This window comes from Pteropus alecto, unplaced genomic scaffold (assembly GCF_000325575.1).
Source record: "Pteropus alecto unplaced genomic scaffold, ASM32557v1 scaffold45, whole genome shotgun sequence".
Classification (NCBI taxonomy): domain Eukaryota; kingdom Metazoa; phylum Chordata; class Mammalia; order Chiroptera; family Pteropodidae; genus Pteropus; species Pteropus alecto.
In genome coordinates, this window is record NW_006442491.1 from 25330224 (window position 1) to 25344719 (window position 14496).

Genomic DNA, 14496 nt, shown 5'->3' on the forward strand with positions numbered 1-14496 from the left:
TCATATGCCTTAGGAGGATGTATTTTTATGCCTTAGGAGGATGTATCCTTAGGTCATATTTCTATAAGTAGAATGCTGATGGATATATTGCCTCCCCCAGAGCTCGTACTTTTACTGGACATCGCCAGAGAATGGAATTGCCACATGGTGTTATTGAAAGCTGACTTCTAGCTGTGGTTCTTTGGCTGTACATGGCCTCTTTTTGTAGAAGCTACTACAGGCTACCATATAGTCATGGGGCTGCACCCCCAGATGAGGCGTGGGCTCTTATTCCTGGAAGCACTTGAACACATCCTGAATGCTTGAGCCCAAGAGAGCAAATTCCAAACAGAGAATCTCTCTGGTCTGAGGTCCTCCTTCCACTGTCCCATTTCCTTCTATAGGATCTACCTTTTCTTCTGGTGATTCTTATCAAAATATCATTCCTTTCTCTTCCTAAAGATACAACCCTAGACTCAATTGCTAGACATTCACAGCAGAATAAACTGCCCCAGCATTCATACAAAATCAGTGCATACAATGCTTCGTTCTTAGCAGTTTTCTCTCTAGACTCTGCTGCCTTCCAAAAAAAAAAGTGTCATGTTTAATAAAAGGCGCTTGTCCTGCTGACAATGTTGGTAAGTTTGGATATATAAATTTTGACAAGCGGAGTTGGGGACAGCCAAACATTTCTGCACAGTATCAGAGGAAAGAGCAATTCATGAAAGAGCATATGAGGAGGAGAGATGGAGAAGGGGAAATGCAATGAAAGAGCCATCAAGATCTGGAAGGATGGGGTTTGCTGGCTGGGGGATGGGCCAGTGAGCCTTCTGCAGAGGTCTCGGAACCCAAGGACCTTGTAAACAAGCAGGTTATCTAATGTTTACTTGGAAGCAGCTTGTGCTGCTCTGAAATAAGGTTTCTCTTGGTACCTCTACTGCCAAGCCATTGCTAAAGTCTACCGCCTTTTTAAATGCTTGGGGGGAATAGCACAAACAGGTTACTAGTTCCTGGTTAGCCACCCTTTTTCTTATATCTTTAACTACAGTTACACTCTTACCCCTACTTTGCTTCTCATCCACAACACATCTCATTAACTGGCAGTATACAATTGTTTATGCCTTTACTATTTGTCTACCCACCAAATATAAGCCTGTAATAATGAATAGTGTCTTCTTTCTTTTCTTCTTTGTTCCCATTGCTGAGAACTATCCTAGCATATACTAGGTACTCAATAAATATTTGTGGAATTAACTAAGTAAGCAAAGGATGACCACAGTACATGGAAAAGAAAACATGAAAGCATTTGGACGTTGTTTAAAACTCAGCAGACTAAAAACTTAAGTGTCCCAATGGAGCTGAGAAAACATTCTTTTTATAAGGAACAGAGTGAAATTAAAGTCTAAGGGTTTAAATTAAGAAAAAGAAAAAAAACATTGGTTTTATCCTCCTATTATCCTCATATTTCACAGACTAATAGCATTCACAGACTTAGGTACTTAGAAAGATTTTATGAATTTCACATCTTTTGGCATTGTATAATTTCCTGCCATGAACCGAGAGGGTGTGAGTCCTGGTCCAGATAACCATGAGCATCCATGAGTAATTGTGACCAAGATCCCATCCCCAGGCCAAACTTTGAACTGGGAGTCAGACATACATCGCTGAGGTCAGCAGTTGGCTCTGCTGTCCTCTGCTTTGTGCCAGCCCAGGCAGCTTAGGCTCCACCAGCGATAATACAAACTGTGCTCACACTTTTTCTTCAGCTGCAGAGAAGCAGAGCACGTGGTAGTTCGTAGGGAGAAGGATCAGAGCCCTGAGTTTACTCTAAAGGTTCTCTCCATTTCCACCATCAAACTATGACTTTTCCACTCACCCTGACCCTTTCGTCATTCCCCCATGTGTGTTCAGAACAACCATGGCAGATACCATTAGCCAGAGTGAGCTCATTAGCTCCACCCACACAGAAAGGCAGGGAGGCTAAAGGCAGCTTTCAGAAATCGGCCATGGCCAGGGTCACGTTCAGACGACCAAAGAAAAGAGAAGTCAGAGCAGAAAGTCTCTGGCCCAAATAATCCAGGGCCACATATAGAGAAGCAAGGAGCTGAACGACTATTTCATGACACAAGACAGTGTAGACGAGTTACCTAAACTGCTCAGCAGAGCTGTCTACACAACCTCCACTTACGTGAGAATTGTTCTCTCCTAAGTTTCACGGAGACCATAGAGATAAATAGTGTCAGTGGAAAAAATGCTGTAGACACCCTTCTCAACGTGCGAATGCTCTTCTTAGAGAAAGGGTGATAAATTCATTGAATTCCTCAACGGCACCAGTGTGACATCCTGGCATGGGTTTTCAGAGAGAGTTCGACACACGTCTATTCAAATCAACTAACACTCTCATTTTGACTGTCTTTTTTGACAGAAATGAACAGGTCGCCAGGCCAATTTATGAGTTGACCTGCGAGATCTTTTCTGAAAAAAAAATAAAATAAGTAAAAACTATGCAAAGTACCTCATTAGATGTCAACACCAAATGGAAGCGGTTCACTTTTCTTTTTCCTTTCTTTTCTTTTCACTTAAAACCACTTGTTCTATTGTACTCTGTGTACCACGAATGTGATAGCCGTTGGAGGAGGAGGAGGAAAGGAAAAGGAGAATGGGCGGGGATGTGGAGGAGATGCATATTATAATTCATCGAGGGGAGAAAATTACACCTCACTTTCTATATTAAATGTACATGCAGTAAATCAGTCAACCATTCATTTCGTGAGTCTCTCTGAATATCCAACATCCAGTTTTATAACATAACGTGTATCTTTCCACACTCATTTTTTTTTTATGAATACGGTCAAAATTAACCAAATAACCAATGTAAAAAAAAAAAAAAAAAAAACCAGTTGGGAGTGACAAGTTTGACTTCTTTCTCCTAAGTTTTCTAACTCTTTATTATTTTCTGCTTTTCGATTAAGATTTAGTCTATAAACAGTAAAATCTTAAATATATGAATCGATGAATCTTCACCCGTGCATAAACTCATGTAACAACCACCTGAGCCAAGGTAGAGAACATATTTCCATAGCCTCAGAAAGTTTTCTCAGGGTCCTTCCCAGGCAATAGCTTCCTCTTATCCCAGAGGTAAACATGAGGTGACTTCTCTCACCTTCATTTAATCTTCCTCATTCTCGAAATTCGTGTAACTGGAATGATGCATTATGTTCTCTCTTGTGCCCGTCTTCTTTAGCTCAAGATGACACTTATGAGGCTCAGCCACATGACCGCATCTATCATTAGTTTATTCTTTTTAATTCAGTGTAGTCGTCTATTACATGAACACACCACAATATGTTTATCCGTTTTCCTACTGGTGAGCGTTTGGGTTGTTTCCAGTTCTTGACTGTTATGAAACAGCTGCCATGAACATTCTTGTGCGAGTCCTTTTGTGGACATGTGGACTCATTTCTCTTGGGAATGAATTGCTGGGTCATCGGGGAGGCAGATATTCAACTTGATTAGAAACTGCCAAATAGTTTTCCAAGGTGATTACACCATGATACTACCTGCTTTTCAAATGACTGAGTTTTTAACTAAAAACAACTTGCACCCACATGTCCTGATCCCTCCCCTCCCAGGAATAGTTTGTTCATGGACATACAGACGTTTGCAGGCAATGGAATCAAATAAACCCCAAAACCCTATCCCTTCACTTATTAGTTATAGACATTGAGTAAGATATGATGTTCTAATTGCATCAGGTCTCAGTAATTCTTTGTAAAACAACTATATATCGACTTACTCTATAGGTTTGTTGGAAAGATAAAGTGAGGTGCGACAGGTGAAAATAGCCAGCACAGGTTCAGATACACAGCAAGCACTGGAAAAAGCTCATCCCCCACCCTCCAACCCCAATTCCTTGACAAGCACCTCCTCTCTTCTGTGAGGTTTTAGGGTCTTACAAAATTCTTTCTCTCTCTCTCCCTCTCTCTCTCTCTTAAGCCCCAGGGGTGGAGGAGGGGAGGAGATCTAGAAAGAAAGACCCTGCAAGATGGAAGGTCAGGAGGCCAGAGATGGATCAGAATCCATCTTCCCGCAGCAGAAGGAAAAGGCTCTATTTACAGTAGGACCCAGATGGAACTGATTTGTTCAGAGCCATCTTATTCCTGAGTGTGATATTTGTCCACATCATAAAACCACAGGCTACAATGTGTCTGACATTATACCAAGTGATATAACCCTTCCTAATGATATTATAATAAATCCCAAATGAGGCAGCCATCACTGGGCAGCCTTTTCAAAGTGTTCCTGAAATAGTTTTTACAGAACAAGGGATCTGTGTGCCAAAAGCAGATGCTCACATGAGGCCAGAAGAGCTAGCTCAGGCACACACATGAACACCACTCCGGCTCAGTTCTTGGCTAAGGATCTTTTTCTTTTTATATTAATCTATTGGCTTTTATGAAAATCAGAATGTTTCTTTTTTTATTTTTTTATATGAAGGATGAAATTGGACATTTTCTAAATGCAATAAAATGTCCCCCAGGGTGCTCTCTTTTTATTATTATTCTTTAAATCAGCAGTTTCTGTGCCTCTTCATTAGTAAAAGCCAACGACCTTTCATCTTGGCTTCACCTCCCCCGGTGCTCAGAGAACGCTGACCACATTTCCTGCCATCCTGGTGATGGAGGCTTGTTTTGCTCTGTTTCTGCTCACAGACATAGGTATGCTTCTGAGATACCATGTGACCTGCTTCCACAAGCCTGGGGAGCATGCTGACTCAGGAACCATCGAATTTCTTCTAGGACAAACGTGCAGCCCTCTCTGCCCTTCAAGGAGAGATCCACAGGGAATCATGTGTCTCTACTAATGGGGCGGGAAGCATCATTAAAAAAAAAATCGATAGGACCTGGAGCTGGAAGGAATATCTATTCCACCAGCACCTCCCACCACCACAATCAGCATCACCGCTTCCATGACCAAATTCACAACACGAGTGTTGCTCTCCCTCATCATCGCCCTGCCCATCTTCCTCACGACCATCATCCTTCTGGCCACCCCCACTGCAGTGGATCATCCATTGTCTGGATCTTCCCATCATACCTCTTTCCTCTCCCTTTCTCATCCCATGTGCTTTCATCATTGATCTAAAATGTGGGCCCAAGATTCAAGTATATTCATTTTACCGGGAAAGGTGGAGGTTCTTTTTATTCTCTCACTGGGATCGTGAAGATGGATGGGGTAAGCCTAAAACTGCTAGAGATCATTTACTGCCACCGGCTAACTAAAATGTACATTTTTAATATTGCAATTATAATATATTAGAAAATGAAATAGAAATCTATCAGTTTTACAACTTCAAAAACATATATCTCCCGTATCTGTTTTAAAACATAAAATGTCTTAGTAATAACCTATCGAAAAATGTGATGGACATTTATTAACAAATTATAACACTTTCGACCAGACGTGAAAGAAAGTAATAGAATAGAAAAACACACCATTTTACTACATGGTAATATGAACTGCCTTTTCCTGATTTTTGTCCCATAAAATTATGTGACTCCAACCCGTGAGAGCTGTGGAGGCAGGAACACAGCCTCAGTGACACCAAGAGCAGAGCATTAAGCCAAAGATTATTCTAAAGCCTTAAGCTTTAAAGTTGTAGGCCCCATTAGGTTTTGAACTTACCTGGGACCTGTTTTTCCTCTCTTCTTCCCCTTTGGCATCAGAACGTCTCTCCTGTGCCTGTCACACTATTGTATTTTGGAAACATATAACCTGTTTGGGTTCACAGGTTCACAGCTGGAGAATAATTGGCCTCAGGATGAATCCTACCTTGAGTATCACCCGTATCTTATTTAGAAGCTATTTCGATTAGACTCTGGAATTTTAGATTTCAGAGTTGATACTAGAATGAGTTAAGACCTTGGAGCTGTTAGGATGTAATAAAGGTATTTTGGATATGAGAAGAACATGACTTTTGGAGGGCCCGGAGTGGAATGCTATAGACTGAATGTTTGTGTCCCTTAAAATTCAGATGTTGAAACTTAATCCGTGATGATATTTGGAGGTGGGACATTTGAGAGGTGAATAGGCCATGAGGCAGAGCCCTCACGAGTGGGATTAGTGTCCTTATAAAAGAGACCCCAGAGAGCTCAGTGCCACGAGAGGACTGAGAAAATGGGCATCGATGAAGCAGGAAGCGCATTCTCACCAGAAGATGAATCTGCTGGCTCCTTGATTTTAGATTTCCCAGTCTCCAGAACTGTCAGAAATAAATCTCTGTTGTTTAGAAGCCACCCTGTCTACGGTATTTTGTTACAGCAGCTCGAACAGACTAAGACACAGACATGCTTTACTTACCCTCATTGTGTATTAACAATCCAATTTCTCTTTCATATTCAGAGTCAATCACCCCAGCCAGCACAGTAACTCCCTTCCTTGTAGGTTCACTGGCATGAGTCCCCAGAGGGCAGGAGGGAGTCTCAATTTCCATCTCATTGACCCATGACTGTGCCCCTGGTGGGAGCACTTCTCCCTTGAGCTCTAAATCTTCTAGACGAGGAGAGCTTAAAATCGCAGGAGCAGGATGTAAAACTTTTGCTGTTGGATCATTGGGGCAGAATTAAGAGGAGCTCATTCCCCCAGCTGGCTATGGAGAAAACCAGGGCCACATATTGGTCACTGGCGTAGTAGTGCAGTTACTGTATCTTTAAAGACGTTACTCCAGTGCCACAAATTGTTACCACCCAGCTAGTGCCATAGAGAGTCATCAAAAGGCTTATTCCAGAGTTCTATCAGCCCAGCTGCTTGACAGTGATGGGAAACATTGCAAGCCCAGTAAATTTAACAGGCATGAGCGCACTGGTGACGTTCATTGGCTGTCAGATGAGTTCCTTGGTTAGAGGTGGTGGTGTGTAGAACACTGTGATGTGAATAAAGCCTGTGAATCTATGGTGGTTTTGGCAGAAGCATTGTATGAAGGGAAGGCAAATCCATATCCAGAGCAAGTGTGTATTCTAATGAGAACAAAGCACTGCCCTCTCTGTGATAGAAACAATTCTATTTAATCACCCTGCCACCAAGCTGGTTCCTGGGAAATGGTGCCAGATTAGGAGTTCAGAGCTGGTCGTCCTATTGGCAAGTAGAGTACTGAGCAGTTGCTCTAGCCAGATCAGCCTTGGTGAATGAGAATCCATGTCATTGAACCCATGTAAAACCTCCATCCCTGCCACTGTGGTCATTTGGTTGAGAGATGCAGACCTGCAGGTGGCAGAGGAGGTGCCAAGAGACTCCTGGCTTACATCTCATTGTGCTCTGAACATAAGAACAAAGCAGGGAGTAGGGAGGAAAGCTGGCAGGAATCAGGGAGACCCAAGACTTTAGAGAACCGGCTGGATTGCCCAGCACTTACGGTTGTGTGTGGACGGGACGGAAAAGTCAGATGTCATTACTATCTTTCTTCTCGAATGTGTTCTAGAAACATCTCAGATGACCACAGAGAGTCTGTAAGTGGTTGACCGAGTGCATCTGCTTGGACATTCCACTCAGCGGGCATTCCCTAGAGGCGAGAACTTATTCGATCCCACTTACCGGTGACGTGATAGGGGGACCCACAAAGAGAAGTGAAAGCATCAGAGCTGATGGGGTTCTCTTGTGACCCACACCCTTCTCTTCTCTGCAGGCTTCAAAGACTATCGATGGCTCCTGCATAATGTACCTCCCAGAATACCAAATCGAAATAATGATGCTCCCTCTACACCTCTCTCTCTTCCGCTTTAGCCAAGCTTTTAACTTGAAAAGCCTCAGAGGAAAGGCTTCTCTTTTGTTTTACATTTCACCCCTCCACTCCTGACATGGTACTTAATTAGTATTACTTGATGGCACAAAATAGAACAGCAGTAAAACACCCTCTCAATCCTCCCTCCCATCCCTGCCCCCCACCCTAACCTCCCTTTTTACTGCCTTCCCTCCATTCCATGAAGTCTCAAGGGAATATGTACTGCAGCCTTGGGCCTACTGTCACACATCCCACTGGCCCCTTGGAAGCTCACAGCCTCCAACTCCCTAACATGGGGTGAACAGTAGGTAGGGTTTGGGCAATATTGTGCATGGAGTAACCAGGCTCTACTGGAGGTCAGAGAGCTGGATTCATAATCTAGGTTCCGCCACATACTGGCAGTAAAACCTGGACATCTCTGCTTACCAATCTGTAAAACAGAGATGAGAGCAACAGCCCACTAGAAAAGCGTTGTAAGGGGAAAAGATTTATCAACTTGTAAGTAACAGAATTATTATTTCAAGGTAGGGAAGGTGACAGTGCATCAAAATTATAGCCAAACCAGGAGAGGTGATGGCTGCTGCACTGGCCGTGGGAGGTGTCAGACAGCCGGCCTCAACCAGCCTCTCTGGAGGGTCAACTCCAAAGTTCTTAGAGCTTTACGTTCCATCAGGCCACTGGGTAAAAAATGTTTGTTCTTGGAATCGATCCTTACATTTTCACAGTTATCGTTTCTAAGGTGTTTTTATTTTATGAAAGGGGAAAATATGGTTTACATCCTGAGATCCAAGGCATAATCACAAAAGAACTTCATTCTCAAAGGATAACCAAAACCGCCTGCATCGCAATGAGTTGGAGCATGGTTTAAATCTAGATTCTCGGGCCTTGGCCTTGACCAACATTGCTTAATTTCTCTGAGCTTCAGTTTCCATGTCTAAAAAAACAGGCTAATAGTAGCCCTTGCCTCAAACCTCGGTAAAAGAGTTTAGAGGAAATAAATAAATAAGTGAAGAGATGAATGGCTTGCAAGGGAAGGAGTATAATTTGCAGCTGGGTAAGATGGCCCCTAATGCCTCTTTCAAATCAGCCGTCTATTATCCCAGATCCCTGAGGATGTCTTGGGTCTCAAACAACCAGCAGAGTAGTCCCCGTTTCTGTCCATGATGCATCCCAGACAAATGCACAGGAAGTGGACCCCTTGGCTGGGCGCTCAGCCAAAGCTGGAGCTGTTAGGAAACAAGAATGTGTGTGTGTTGAGGAAAATAAAAATGTGGTGCGACATTGCGCAGAGGAGATTTACGAGATTTTATGGGAGTGTCACCAAAAGGCCCACTCAGTCACTGCCAGCGTCAGGTCTGCAAACACCTGGGAGCTTGGGCAATAAAGCTCCATAATGGAGTCAGCGGGTAGGACATGCTTGTGGAAGGGAGCACGAGCCAGTGGTGCAGACGCCTGCACTTGTGGGGTGTGTGGAAATGTGTAGATTGGTGAAAGTCGATGTGCACACACTAGAGGGTGTGCAGAGAAGAAGCATGTGCCTATGCGTGGACACTGTGAGGATGTGTGGCGTGGGTCGCCCCAGGAGGCTACTGGAACAGGAAGCTGATCCATGATGCAGAAGTGCACTCATTACTCACACTTTCTTCAAAGGACAGCAGTCTCCTGGCTGCTCCCTGAAGGCTTAGTCATCGCCTATTGTTGGGACCGAAGGCCTTGCGGGTGTCGAGAAAAGCAGATTCTCAGGGGAAAACACCTCTGAGCTGAGCATTCAAGAATGAGTAGAGTCTGGCCAATGGGAGGACGTGGAGAGGGTCCTGACTTCCCACTTCTCTAGTGGGCCTAACCCCCCACTGATGCTATGGCCTCTTTGTCCCAGGTCTCCGAAGTTTCTGTGATTCTGTGAACCAGCCTCGTGTCCGTCGCCCTCCTGGGAGCACTGCCCCAGGTTCTCCATCACCTGTCCAGCCCTCCTGCCAAGCCCAGCAGAGCCTAGATGGGTTCACTGTTTTCTGGAGATTTTCTGTTAGGAGAAAAGGTTTAAGAAAGTACACAGAAGGTGTGTTATTAAAGAGGAAGAGAAGAAGGGGGAGGAAGAGGAGGAGGAGAAGGAGAGGAAAAAAGACTTTCAGGCCAAGTCCTTGAGCTGTTTTCTGGAGATTTTCTGTTATGAGAGAAGGTTTAAGAAAATACACAGAAGGTGTGTCGTTAAAAAGGAAGAGAAGAAGTAGGAGAGGAAAAAAGACTTTCAGGCCAAGTCCTTGACCCACCCAGAATCCATCTTCATAAAAATGGCCTTAAGATGCCAAAGCAAGCATAGCCTCACAATGCAAGAAGGAGGGGTGCCCACTTCCTCTCCCCTTTGTATTCCTCTACAGCAATGAGGGAATCTTAAGTTTTGCAAGATCCCTTTGGTTGCCTGGGGCATGCCATCATCACATGCATCTTCTCTCACGTGAGAAAAGTCACTTCTCTGCAAGACAGGGAGGAGCTCTCGGCAAGTGTGGCTTGTGAAATGAAACTGGTTCCTTCAGTTTATTACCCTTGGTGAGCCAGGATGGTTGGCCCAGCTGGAAGACTGAGGTTAGGGACCAGGAGTATGAATACTAATCATGTGCTACATCCTTGGCCAGGCGCTTCCACCTACCCCCTCTAGTCCACCTCCAAACTTGGAAAGTGGAAATTAGCAAAACTCTGATACAGGCTAAGACTTTAAAAAGATTCAAGAGTCTGTGACATTTGCTCAAAGACATAAAGATGGAGAATGGCAGAGCTCTCTTCCACTTGGAGCCAGAGGCTCCTTCCTCTTGCTGCCTCAGCACTGACTGCTTCCCTCTCTCAAAGCCTTTAAAACGTTGCACCTGCCTCATCCTTTTGCTTGTCTCTCACCAGACTTTCTCCTTCCTCCCAGCAGATTGCAAGCTTCTGCAGGTCAGGGAGCGATTCTACACTCTTCATCCCCAAAGAGCAGCCCAGGAGGGCATGGAGGAGGAGGTGCTCGTGGAAAGGCTTAGAGAGAAAGAAGGAAAGATGGAAATGTCCAAGTCACCTCCTTTTCTAAGAAGCGTCACCATTTCTGACTTCAGGAGGTAGTTAAGACTCACTGAGGGCAAGGAGGAAAATATAAAGGCTGACTTCTCTACAACCTGAGCCATTTAGATTCACACACACACACACACACACACACACACATTTTGCCTACATTCCCTCCCCCTCTTCTCCGGCATCAACGAATGAGCAGGGAATATGACTGCCTAAGAGAGATCAATTTCAGGCCCTGGGCACTCAACCTCAGCCAGAGCAAGCCCCTGCCCTGGTAAAATGTCTATGTCACCCTCACTACTTTTAGTCTTGGTTAGTTAGTCGTTCTGTGAGCCGGACAGGGCAGGGATCTGTTTATCTCTTCCCCTGCCCTCAGTCCATCACACAGTGGACTCGGGGTGTGAGGGCTCCATGACCCATGGTGCCGGCCAGTGGGCCACAGAATTGTGACGCTGAGCTGACTTGCTCAGAGTTTATTGCAGGGTGGCTGGGAACCAGGGCTGGGTTCTGGTTTTGTTGCAGAGGGTCCAGGCCACAGTCACTAGAACAACCAGGAAAAGAAAATCTAATGAATGGATCACCATCATAGATGTTACCTCTGATCTTCCTCAAAATCTTCTACAAGCCATTACTCGGGTTTTTAAAACTATCAGTGGAAGATCTTAATTGTGAACAAATATGATATAAAGTCATAAATCCTGTGAACTGCAGTGTGCTGGATCAGTGCTTCCAAATGAACCACCTGGGGATCTTGTTAAAATGCAGGTTCTGACTCCATGGGTCTGAGATGAGGCCTGAGATGCTGCACTTCTAAGCAACTCCTAGGTGATGCTTCTGGTCCATGGATCACATTTGAATCACAAGGGGGCCCCAGCTCAGGATGGCCGGTGCTGGCTAAATCTAATGTTCCACCCTCATCCATGCTTTAACACTCAGAAGGAGCCCTGGTGCTTGCGAGGAAGCCCTAGACCCCTATGTTGCAAATTTCCTTGAAATTTCCTTCCCCACTGTACCCCTTCACCCCAACTATGCTCCAGAAACACTCAATGGCAGGCTGTACCCCAGGCGTCCCAAGGCCTATATCACCCATCCGTCCTTCCAGCTGCCAGTCCCCTGCCTAAAGTTCCGTCTCCTTTGAGACTGTAGAAACTCCTTCTCATCCTCCTTCCCTCTGTCCTTCGCACACGCTCTGCTTCTGCTACTTGTATAGACTTAAGAGAGTTATTCCACCTCTCTAAGCCTCGGTTTTCTCATCTGTACAACGGAGATTGTAATAACATCCACCTCGCAAAATCTCAGGAAAACTACTTGTCCCCTCTGAACCTCAGTTTCATTATCTGGAGATTATAAGATCTATGTTTTATGAAGATTATTATAAGACTTATGTCATCATGTCGCAATCGTAAGTATAAAGCAGAGTGGCAAACTGTGTTTGCAAGGGGCCAGAGAGTGAATATTTGAGGCTTCGAGGACCATATGGTTTTTGTCACAACTACTCAATTCTGCCATGGCAGCAAGGAAGCAGACACAGATGTACGGAAACAAATCGATGTGGCGGTACGCCAATAAAACCTTCTTCACAAAATCAGGATTTGGCCTGTGGGCCATAGACTGCAGACCCTGGCTATAAAGGATTGAGAAAGTTCCTGGCATCAATGCTAGCGACCCTTAGCATAAGTATTATTATCATTATTATTGATATAAATACAACTTTCTTTAGGCAGAAAAGTTTGCTGGGGATTCCACCAGCATATAACCACAGGGTTCACCAAAAAAAAAGTGTTCACCTCAAGATAATTAGCAGCAATACTAGTAACAAGATGAGTCACTCTGAGGGGGTGACAAGGAGGAGTTCCATAAATTGCTCTTTCATCTTCCTTCTGAGTAGTCTTGACCAAATGATCCTACCTCTTGAAACAAGATAGTCCATCTGTATAATGAACATACACATCCCAACCCCTCTGGGGAAACTGATATTTCAGATGAGAGCCAAGAAATCATCTCCTGTGTCCATCATTTCTTGCCAATAAGAGCCGCTGGGCAGGGATTTGGGAGGAGTTCAGATTTAGGGCAAAAAAAAAGGAAGTGAATACAGGAGGAAGAAAGGGAGGGACAGGAAGGGGCGATAATGGGGAAACATGCTCCTTATAAATTCCATCTCTTTTGGGTGCCTCACTCATTCATCGGCTCTTGCAGCTCCGCGGATTGCCTGCCAACTCTGTGGCAGGTCATGGGCTGGGAGTGGGGTAACTAGCAGCGATTTAGACAACCCTAATTCCAGCCCCCATGAAGAGCCCCACTTCCAATGAGGGGAAAGGGCCATTAAGACATGGCAGTCATCGTGTTATGTGTTGTGAAAGCGGAAGTGGAGGGTGGGGACCACTCTTTGGCGCTCCGGGCCCAACTGGGGGTCAGGGGAGGTCTCCCCGAGGAAATGACATCAAAGTCAAGGCCAGAGGGATGAGTAGAGATTACTCATCATCGCCTGCCTTCCTCCTCTTCTTGCATGTGCTCTTGTGCTCAGACGAACGTGTCTGTGACATCCGTCCATGCATCAGGGCACTCCTTCCACCTTCCGAGCCGTCTTCGTTTCCCTGCACAGCCTTTTAAAACATCTCTTTTTCCTCCCCTAAACCTTTGCCTAAAACTTCAAAACTCTTAGAATAAAAACCTGAAGCCTTCACATGGCTCATTAGGCCTTGCATGATGTGGTTCCTGACACCTCACCAGCCTCATCACACTCTCTCTCATCGGTCACCAGAGAATAATCTGGAGATTCCACCAGCATATAACCACAGGGTTCACCAAAAAAAAAGTGTTCACCTCAAGATAATTAGCAGCGATACTAGTAACAAGATGAGTCGCTCTGAGGGGGTGACAAGGAGGAGTTCCATACTGGCCACCCCAGATTATTCTCCAGGCCTTCCTACCACAGGCCCTTTGCATACGCTATTCCCAGCACTTTCCTTTCTTTATTTACCTAGTTAACTCCCACTTATCCTTCACATATCAAATCATTTATTTACTCAGAAAGGCCTTCCCTAACCTCTTCAACTCAATAAAAGTCCCTGTTTTTAAGCTTTCAAAGCCCCTTTTCTTAGCACTTAGTGGAGGTGCAATGTTTATGACCTATGTGAAGATTTGACCAATGCCTGTCTCTGCAAAGAGAACAAGCTCCAGAGACTTGTCTATGTTGTTTATTGCTTCACTCCAACATCAGGGCCTGTCCACGTAGTAGAAGCCTAGCTAAAATATTTATTTCAATGAATAAAATGTTGGATGCAAAACTCTGGTGCCATAACATTTCTACTTTCAAATTCCTGAAACTATAAAAACTCCAACCCATTGAGCGCATATATGCTCTCTGGTTTGAGTTCATAGTGGCAGATGTGGTACAGTGAGGGGAAAAAAAATCTACCACAGAGTCAGCAAAGTCTGAGACCCATCTCTAATTGCTGTTTGGGTCCAAGTCTCTTCATCTGCGAAAAGGGCGAAATGATAGCATCCTCCCCAACCACCTCTTGGACTTGCTGTGCATAATGATACCACTTCAAGGGCATATGCTAAGGAGTTTATTATGGCCCAATGTCCACCAGAGAATCAAGGAAGAGGCATCGGCACACTGGCCCCACTGTTCTCTGCAGACAACACTGTGGCAGGAAGCATGAGCCCTCCGAGGGATGCTAGAAAGAGGAGGGCGT